Raw genomic sequence first — 8,238 nt, forward strand, 5'->3', positions numbered from 1 at the left:
ACGACTCTTTTGGGGAGTTATATTAAAGTCATAGCTGTTTTTGTATTGTTTTTTTTCTGGTTCCCATATATGATTTCTGTGTTTCATCTCATAGAGATATAACCTGGAATGTTACCAGCCTAAATTCACATGGGTTGTGGCAAAATGAATTAATAAAGATCTAACGTGATGGGAGGGGTAGTACAAAATATTAGCAAAATTTAAACTCTTAGACCATGTAGACGTTCGGGGCATATAAACGTTGAAATATGCCGCATCGATATTTGAATTAAATAGTAGTGCATATCAACTTTCCTTTCTTGGATAAATTTCATTTCGAAACTTGATAGTAAAAGTGGCATAAAAAGCCGTAAAAGGAGTTTATATAGGAATGTTTCTATGTTTACAAAAGTGCGACTTCTTGTTGGCAGTACATGTATGTGTTTAGTAGTCATGTACAAGCCCAGGCAGTTACAAAATAATAAACGCAACTGAATTGCTTATGAAAAATATGTTTTTGCGAAGGACTGAATAAGATATAAAATTGTAAATAGAAATTCTTTATTTGACTAATTATTGACCCTTGAAGGTTTGAAAAATTATACACAGAGTATACTAACTTTTCAAGACAATGACTATTTCTACGATGTTCTTCTTTCGACGAGATGATTCTTGCTCTCAATCATGTTATCGAAATATATATTTACTGAATTATTTTTATTTTGGCAGGAACACTAATAAGCTGAAAATTGAAAGGACAATGACACTTATTTTTACCTACATCTTGTTTGTTTTGATGCCGATGATCTTAAACCAGGTATACGTAGATGCCACTAACGGACTTGAGTGTATACAATGTGATGATTTCCGAAGGGAGCGATTCTGTCGTGAAAGTACTAGTAAGATTTTATGCTAAACTCACAGTGCAAATATGTTAAAATATTAATATATGTTTTATTTTTAAGAATATTGATAATTCAGTCTATGGAGTTTCGCTTGTCCTGTTTTTGATTTTTTTTTGTCAGATTTTTTGGAATCCTCTGGTTTCATCCATTTGAATGTCATAAGAATATTTTCACATTGACCTCCATTTTTTTATAAATCTTTTACATGTCATTATAAGTCATCTGTAAAATTCATAAGACACTTTTATTATTTTTTAGTAGTTTATGAGAACTTAAGGGACGACATCAAAAGTTCAATGAAGGATAAAAAACTTTATTCACATAGTTTTTTTCACTGCCCCCCCCCCCCCCACCCTTCTAAACTTAATTTGGGAAAAATCGATCAACCCATATGCATATACACTGTATGTAAAAATCAATGTCGGATAAGCAAATCTTGCAGCAGTTCAACCCCCACCCCCAAACTATTTGAATAAAGTTTTTTTATCTTACATTGATCATTTGATGTCGTCCCTAAACTTGTCAATGATAAAGCTATGAAAAGTGCAGAGAGAACATTTTCCTGCCAAAATACCACTGGTTCAAATCTAAAAAGCCAGCACATTGACCATATATTTTTTGCTCTTTTAATTCCTTTATTAATCCAATATACCAGTTTCTTGAAAAGCATGCTATTTTGAAACTGAATAGCGAACTTCCTTGAATAAAATACAACAGTACCTTTTGGTTTTTTTTGCGTCAAAAGCACCTTTCTGGATTTACCGTCACCCGTAACGCTTAACTTTAAAGATTAAAAGTCAATAACTTGTAAGCCAGAACATGTTAATTGGGCATTCGATATTAATATTATGTTCATCATGTTCATCTTTTCGACCCAAATTTTCAAATTGATAAATAAATACTTAAGCATATATAAAAATAAACAGTTGACGATACATTGACTCGACGATATGAGTCAACATTTCGTGTATATCTAAGTAGTGGCGCCATCTTATTCCAGGTGACCTCCGAGGACTGACGGTTGTCAAATCAACCGATAGTAACAACAATATAGAAACAAATTAATAGCGAATACGTGCAATTGAATTTTTCCTTGTCAGTTCGATTCATGTTAATGCTATATGTGTATCATCCATGTTTCCCCTTCAAGAATAAGTGCTTGTGGTTCGATACAGTCAGTCACTGATTTACCATTGTTTAACTTGCAGTATAAAAAAGAAGATGTGGTATGATTTCCAAAGAAACAACTCTCCACAAGAGACCCAATGACACAGATGTGATCAGCTAAAGGCCACCGTACGGCCTCTAACAATGAACAAAGTCCATATCGTATAGTCAATTATTCAAGCCTCGAAATCACAATATTTTTGAAACAATTCAAACAAGGAAATTGACGACCTCATTAATGTATAAAGAAAATAATGAAAAACAAATATGTAACTCAGCAACAAACTACATCTGAATTACCTTCCCCTAATCTAGGACAGTGTTGTACCAGAACAACATACGAACGAACTATACAAAGCAGTTGAAAAATGCTTAACTCATCAGATGGATACAGTGTTTGCCCTTTTTGATAGCTGGACATGCCTTGTTCATGCGTAACCCAAATCTAGCTTAGGATTTAAATTGTACTAGTATATCATATATATACAGATTATTTCTTTATCAGGAACGCTTTCATTTAAACATTTGAAAGCCAATGATATTACTAAACGGTTTATAGGCACACAAACGAAAAAAGATCCCCAAAATATAAAACTCAATTATGATCAAAAGGAGGGGGAACATACATTTCTTGTAGTTTTTAAAGAACTGATCAATATATGTAAGGAAGTATGTTATAAATCATGTAAGTATTACATTTCTGAATAATGTTTTCGTGATACCCTCGCAGACTTATAGGTAGACATTAGTTCTATTGCGGACTAGTAGGTCGACATAAGTTGTATTTTATCCGTACTAGTAAGGAAATACAACACTATAAATTTTGTGTGTTTCAAGCTTCTTTATGGATTCTGTTTTACTCCAAAGAGATTTAAAAAAATTGAGAATGGAAATAGGGAATGTGTCAAAGCGACAACAACCCGACCATAGATCAGACAACAGCCGAAGGCCATCAATGGGTCTTCAATGTAGCGAGAAACTCCCGCACGAGGGATGTTTTACATGATGCATGATAGTTTAGAATTAGGTGTATGATTTGATATTAGTTATTGCGTTTGAACTTATTGTCAGTACTAACAGTACTCTGTACTTAGTGTCTTTATGATTATTGTTTTTAAAATTAAATTTGTTAAGTAAAGGGTACAAACAATTAACTTTGTCTTTTTTTAGGGAGGTTTTTAGTCATAGAACCAGGTTGAATCCTACATTTATTCTTAAACTGTCCAGTATCTGTCATGCATATTGAAGTTGTTATCAAATAGTCCGTTTCTTTGTTTGTTGGCGTTTGTATTTGAAACAATTCAGTGTTTTTATACCAAAATTATGGGCATCATGTATTCTGGTCTGTGCGTCCGTTCGATCGTTCGTCCTTCCGTCTGTCTGTCCGCTTCAGGATAAAGTTTTTGATCGAAGTAGTTTTTGATGAAGTTGAAGTATGATCAACCATGAAAGTTAGTACACATGTTCCCTATAATATGATCTTTCTACTTTTAATGCCGATTTATAGATTTTGCCCCATTTTCACGGTCCACTGAATATTGAAAATGATAGTGCGGATGGGGCATCCGTGTACTGGGGACACATTCTTGTTTCTTTCTATTTTTTCTACTCTTATACAAATGTAGCTGATGTGTTTACCTTCGTTATTGGGTTTTGTCTGGAACCTATATTTGATTTTGCTTAATCATGTTAATGGATTTCCGACAAATGAACAATGGTTAACTACCGTTGTCTTTTTTTTTGGGGGGGAGGGGGGCGGGGTCCACGTCCAATGTTTCGTGTTTTTGTTAGATGTATTTCTTTTTGTATCCATCTACAGGGTTTAACAGATTTCATGGTTTATAAAGTATGTTTACTATAACGCAACTGTCCAGGTTAAGGGTGGTGTGGTGCCTTTAAACTACTTGTGCCTTTCCAAATTCAGGAGCCTGTAATTCAAAGGTTGTTGTTTTTTGCTGAACAAATATTAGGTAGGTTTCTCGTTTGTATTTGTTTTACTCTGTTTTTCGTTCCTTTAGTAGATGACTATTCAGTTTGTGCTTATTTATTGTTTAATGCCATATATATTTAGACGAATTATATATACTGAATGTATTGTCAGCCTGGTGTCACAATCACTGCTGGTGATCTGATGGATCAAATCTAGTGTAGAGTCGTCACTGGTTCAGACGTATTAATTATATATAAATATATTTATCTTACCTCCTATATATGAATTGAGATATGATTGGTTAAAGGACTACACGTGGTGACTATGTATATTTGACTTCGCTCTCACCCCATATGTAATTTATTTACCCTTATATGTATCGTATTAGGTCACTAACACACCATGTAACTAATAATATATGTTTTATTTTAGTGTCATTTGGTCTCTTATGCAGAGTTGTCTCACAAGTAATCTTACCTCTTTTTCTTACGTTTAAATAGTAACACGACACGTGTCACGTGTGTGGTAGAGTCTGCTTACCCTTCCGGATCACCAGATACCATTATTTTTGTTGGGTTTCGTGTTGCTCAATTTTCGAATTAGTGTTACGTATACAGTTGATTGTCTTACTTTGCCAAAGCATTTCCAGTTTGATTTCAAGTTTGAATATCCCTGTTGTATCTTTCGGTTCTCTTTAGATAAGTTTTAACCATTTCAACTAGAAATATTATAAACAAATTAAAGGTTTGGATTATTTCATGTCAGTACTTTAGCTAGTATTTTTCTCCTGCAAACTGAATCAAATGGGATATTGTGTTATGTGCTGGTTTTTTTTTAAATGATTTTATCATTATTATTTGTTATCATTGTTAACTTCATACACATGCAAAAAATCTTTGTTTTTTTCAACAATGTAAGTTTTGTTTAGGATGTTTTGCTATAAAAACGATATTTCGAAAAACATTTGTTAAATTCCAGAAAATATCGTCTTGTTTAAAAAGAAATACAGATAGTACATCACATTTCCAGTAGCCAGTATCGAAGTACGAATAAAGAAAATACGGATTTGTTTAAGGAAAATTTGGTGTTACAAAACGTAAAAAAAAAACAACTTCTTCACGTAAAGATCGCTATGATTCCTTTCCCAAATTTGACATAAGCGTTTAGTTATTTTAGGGATATGAACTTTTATTTTTTTTTAATAATCCCCTGTTATTAATCTTATAGGTCTTGGTCATCAAAGCACAACATTTGCAAATAATGTGTAAAAAATACTGACTATTTAGATAAGCTGAGTTTATAACTATCGAATTCTAAATTAGTTAAACAAAAAAAATTGTACATTTAAAAAAATCAAAGTCAATACCATTCGAATTTTGCATACACTCTTAACTATCAAATAAAATAATAAAAAATAATGGTTTTTTTTTGTATACATTCTATAAAAGAACAAATAGTATAGTCAGATAACCTCAGGATAAAACGTCCAAGATCCAGGGTGGTGGATATAAATTGTATTATATAGAACGTTCAATTATGTGTATATTGTATATTGTTTATGTTGGGTTTTTTTCAGATGATAATGGTCATTCTCAATTCACTGCATTTACAGTCACTTTAAATCGGAATAGTATAATATGGAAAAAAGGAGACATTTTGAAATTCACCCGTGTCCTGACTAATATTGGAAACACTTACAATATCTATACGGGTATTTTCACTGTTGCAACGGATGGTGTTTACGCGGTGTCAGCTGCTATGATAGGAGGCAAAGGTCAAAGCACTCATGTTTCTCTCCGAAAGAATGGACAGGTTATGGTGTGGCTATTCACTGGTCCTCAATTCGATATGGCAGCTCAAACTATCAACCTTGCACTGAGGAAAGGAGATAGGCTTTGGTTACGAATGGAAGCCCATCGCGTTCACATTTTTCATATTGTTCATCCGTATCATCAATTAAGTGCAGTTCTGATAAAGCCAGGAAAATTTTGAAAAAATAATAAAAAACATAGCTTTGTAATTGATAATTATAACTTGATAATGTTTAGACTCTTTTGTGTTAACGAGTTATACCCTAACAAATGTATTACATGTGTTTTTTCAATGAATTCTGCATCTTATAATACTTGAATGTACCTTTTCGTTACACTAACATCATTTAATCTATTGGTCATGATATTACATGTGTTACAAAATGATATGATTAGTCAATTTTTAAAACCCTGTTTACGAGGTGTAAGTTTCCAGACATTCGTGGCAATATAAATAGAAAAAAGAGGTATGAGTGCCAATGAGACATTTAGCCATTGAAGTAGGTATAGGAAGATGTGGTATGAGTGTCAATGAGACATCTCTCCATCCAAATAACAATTTATAAAAGTAAACCATTATAGGTCAAGGTACGACCTTCAACACGGAGCATTGGCTCACACCGAAAAACAAGCTATGCAGGGCCCCAAAATTACTAATGTAAAACCATTCAAACGGGAAAACCAACGGTCTAATCTATATTAAAAACGAGAAACGAGAAACATGTATAAACCTCATAAACAAACGACAACTACTGTACATCAGATTCCTATTTCTAAGTCACTGGTTATAAAAAGTTTAACACCAAATGTTGAAGTACAGCCTTCAACACAGAGCCTTGGCTCACACCGAACAACAAGTCATAATTGGCCCAAAATGACTAAGTGTTAAATAATTGCAATAGGAAAACTAACGATATTATTTATATGAAGAAAAAAAAAAGAAACGAGAAACGAAGTTGAACCACACGAACGTACGGCAACCTATGAACAAGATTTATTATTAACCTAAATTATTCATCATTAGAGACATCTCTGGAATCTCACGTTGAAACCCGTACTCTAGTTTGTAAAAGATTTGTAAATTAAAGGTGATATCTTTGTTTACATAATTATGTAATTTGTCATTATCATGATTATCAAGTAGATTCGACTTTTTATGCATTTACTCCACAAACATATAGCTAACCCCATATAGCTCAGACTAACTCTGAATTCCTTTCAACATCCTGGTGTTTTACTTGATTTTCTCACTTTAACAATTGTTTACATGTTTGCATTATTCCATTCCTTGCACATATAATAGTTAAAACATTTTATTTTCATACCATCCCAGCGTCAAGGAGACCTGCATATATAAATAAGATTTGCCTCAAAATGCAATGTATTGAATACACATACATTTATGATCACCCGTCTTGCATTAATGATCGCCAATAATTAAAAGGACCATAATTCATCCTGTTCAGAGTAAAAGTATGTTGCTAACATTCTATTGTTATGATAAACCTACAACGATTGCGTTGTGATACATGGGATCAGGGCGTGCATAAAATAAACCGATATTTGTAGAAAAATGAATACGACGATGCAATAATTTGTGTGTATCTACTTCAAAACAGATCTTCCACAATTTTAAAATACACATCCTAATGTTTTCTATAAGGACACTGACGTCAATCAGTCCATATCAAAACTTAAAAGCAATTTATTTACATTATATGGAGAATGGCGATGTATTGCCACCCTATAATATTTATCTTTAGAGACATCTCTGGAGTCTCACGTGGACAACTAGTCTCTCGTTTGTAAAAGATTTGTAAATAGAATGTCTTTTTTAGTCGATATTTGTTTTTTAAATAATGGTATTGTTTGACAATTTCAAAAACATCTACATGTAAAAAAGAAACTTATTACATGTACATTTTTTTTTCTTGTCAAATCATTTAAAACAAATTGTTGGTAAGAGGAAAAAAATGTAAACCGTTAAATTTTGTTCTAAAACAACACTAGTTTATTTAAAGAACATGCTATTCAATTTACTTTAATGGCAATGGGGAAATATAAATGAATCGATGATGACTGCTGTACCCATATTTTGACTATTTTATTTATAATGTCTGTTAAGTTCACGCATCATTGTAAATATAACGGAATTTGACGAGACTATTGTACAAAGAGAGAGGTTTAGCGCTATAAAACCAGGTTTAATCCACCATTTTCTACATTTGAAAATGCCTGTACCAAGTCAGGAATATGACAGTTTTTGTCCATTCGTTTTTGATGTGTTTTGTCGTTTGACTGTGCCATGTGATTAGGGACTTTCCGATTTGATTTTCTCTGAGTTCAGTATTTTGTGATTTTACTTTTATTTTTTCATAGGGAGGAGTTTGAACAGCCAAAATGAACGGTTTTCGTATCCATCATTTAAAGTTTAGAAGTGTTTTAA

The 8,238-nt window shown here is 32.6% G+C and overlaps 1 long non-coding RNA gene across 1 annotated transcript; it reads left to right on the plus strand.

Moving 5' to 3' along the window:
* The first annotated feature begins 719 nt into the window (after positions 1-719).
* On the plus strand, positions 720-6,179 carry LOC143078231 (uncharacterized). The gene is made up of 2 exons (XR_012979120.1): positions 720-878; positions 5,558-6,179. It is a non-coding gene; the product is annotated as an uncharacterized LOC143078231 (long non-coding RNA).
* The last annotated feature ends 2,059 nt before the right edge of the window (positions 6,180-8,238 follow it).

This window comes from Mytilus galloprovincialis, chromosome 6, assembly GCF_965363235.1.
Source record: "Mytilus galloprovincialis chromosome 6, xbMytGall1.hap1.1, whole genome shotgun sequence".
Lineage (NCBI taxonomy): Eukaryota > Metazoa > Mollusca > Bivalvia > Mytilida > Mytilidae > Mytilus > Mytilus galloprovincialis.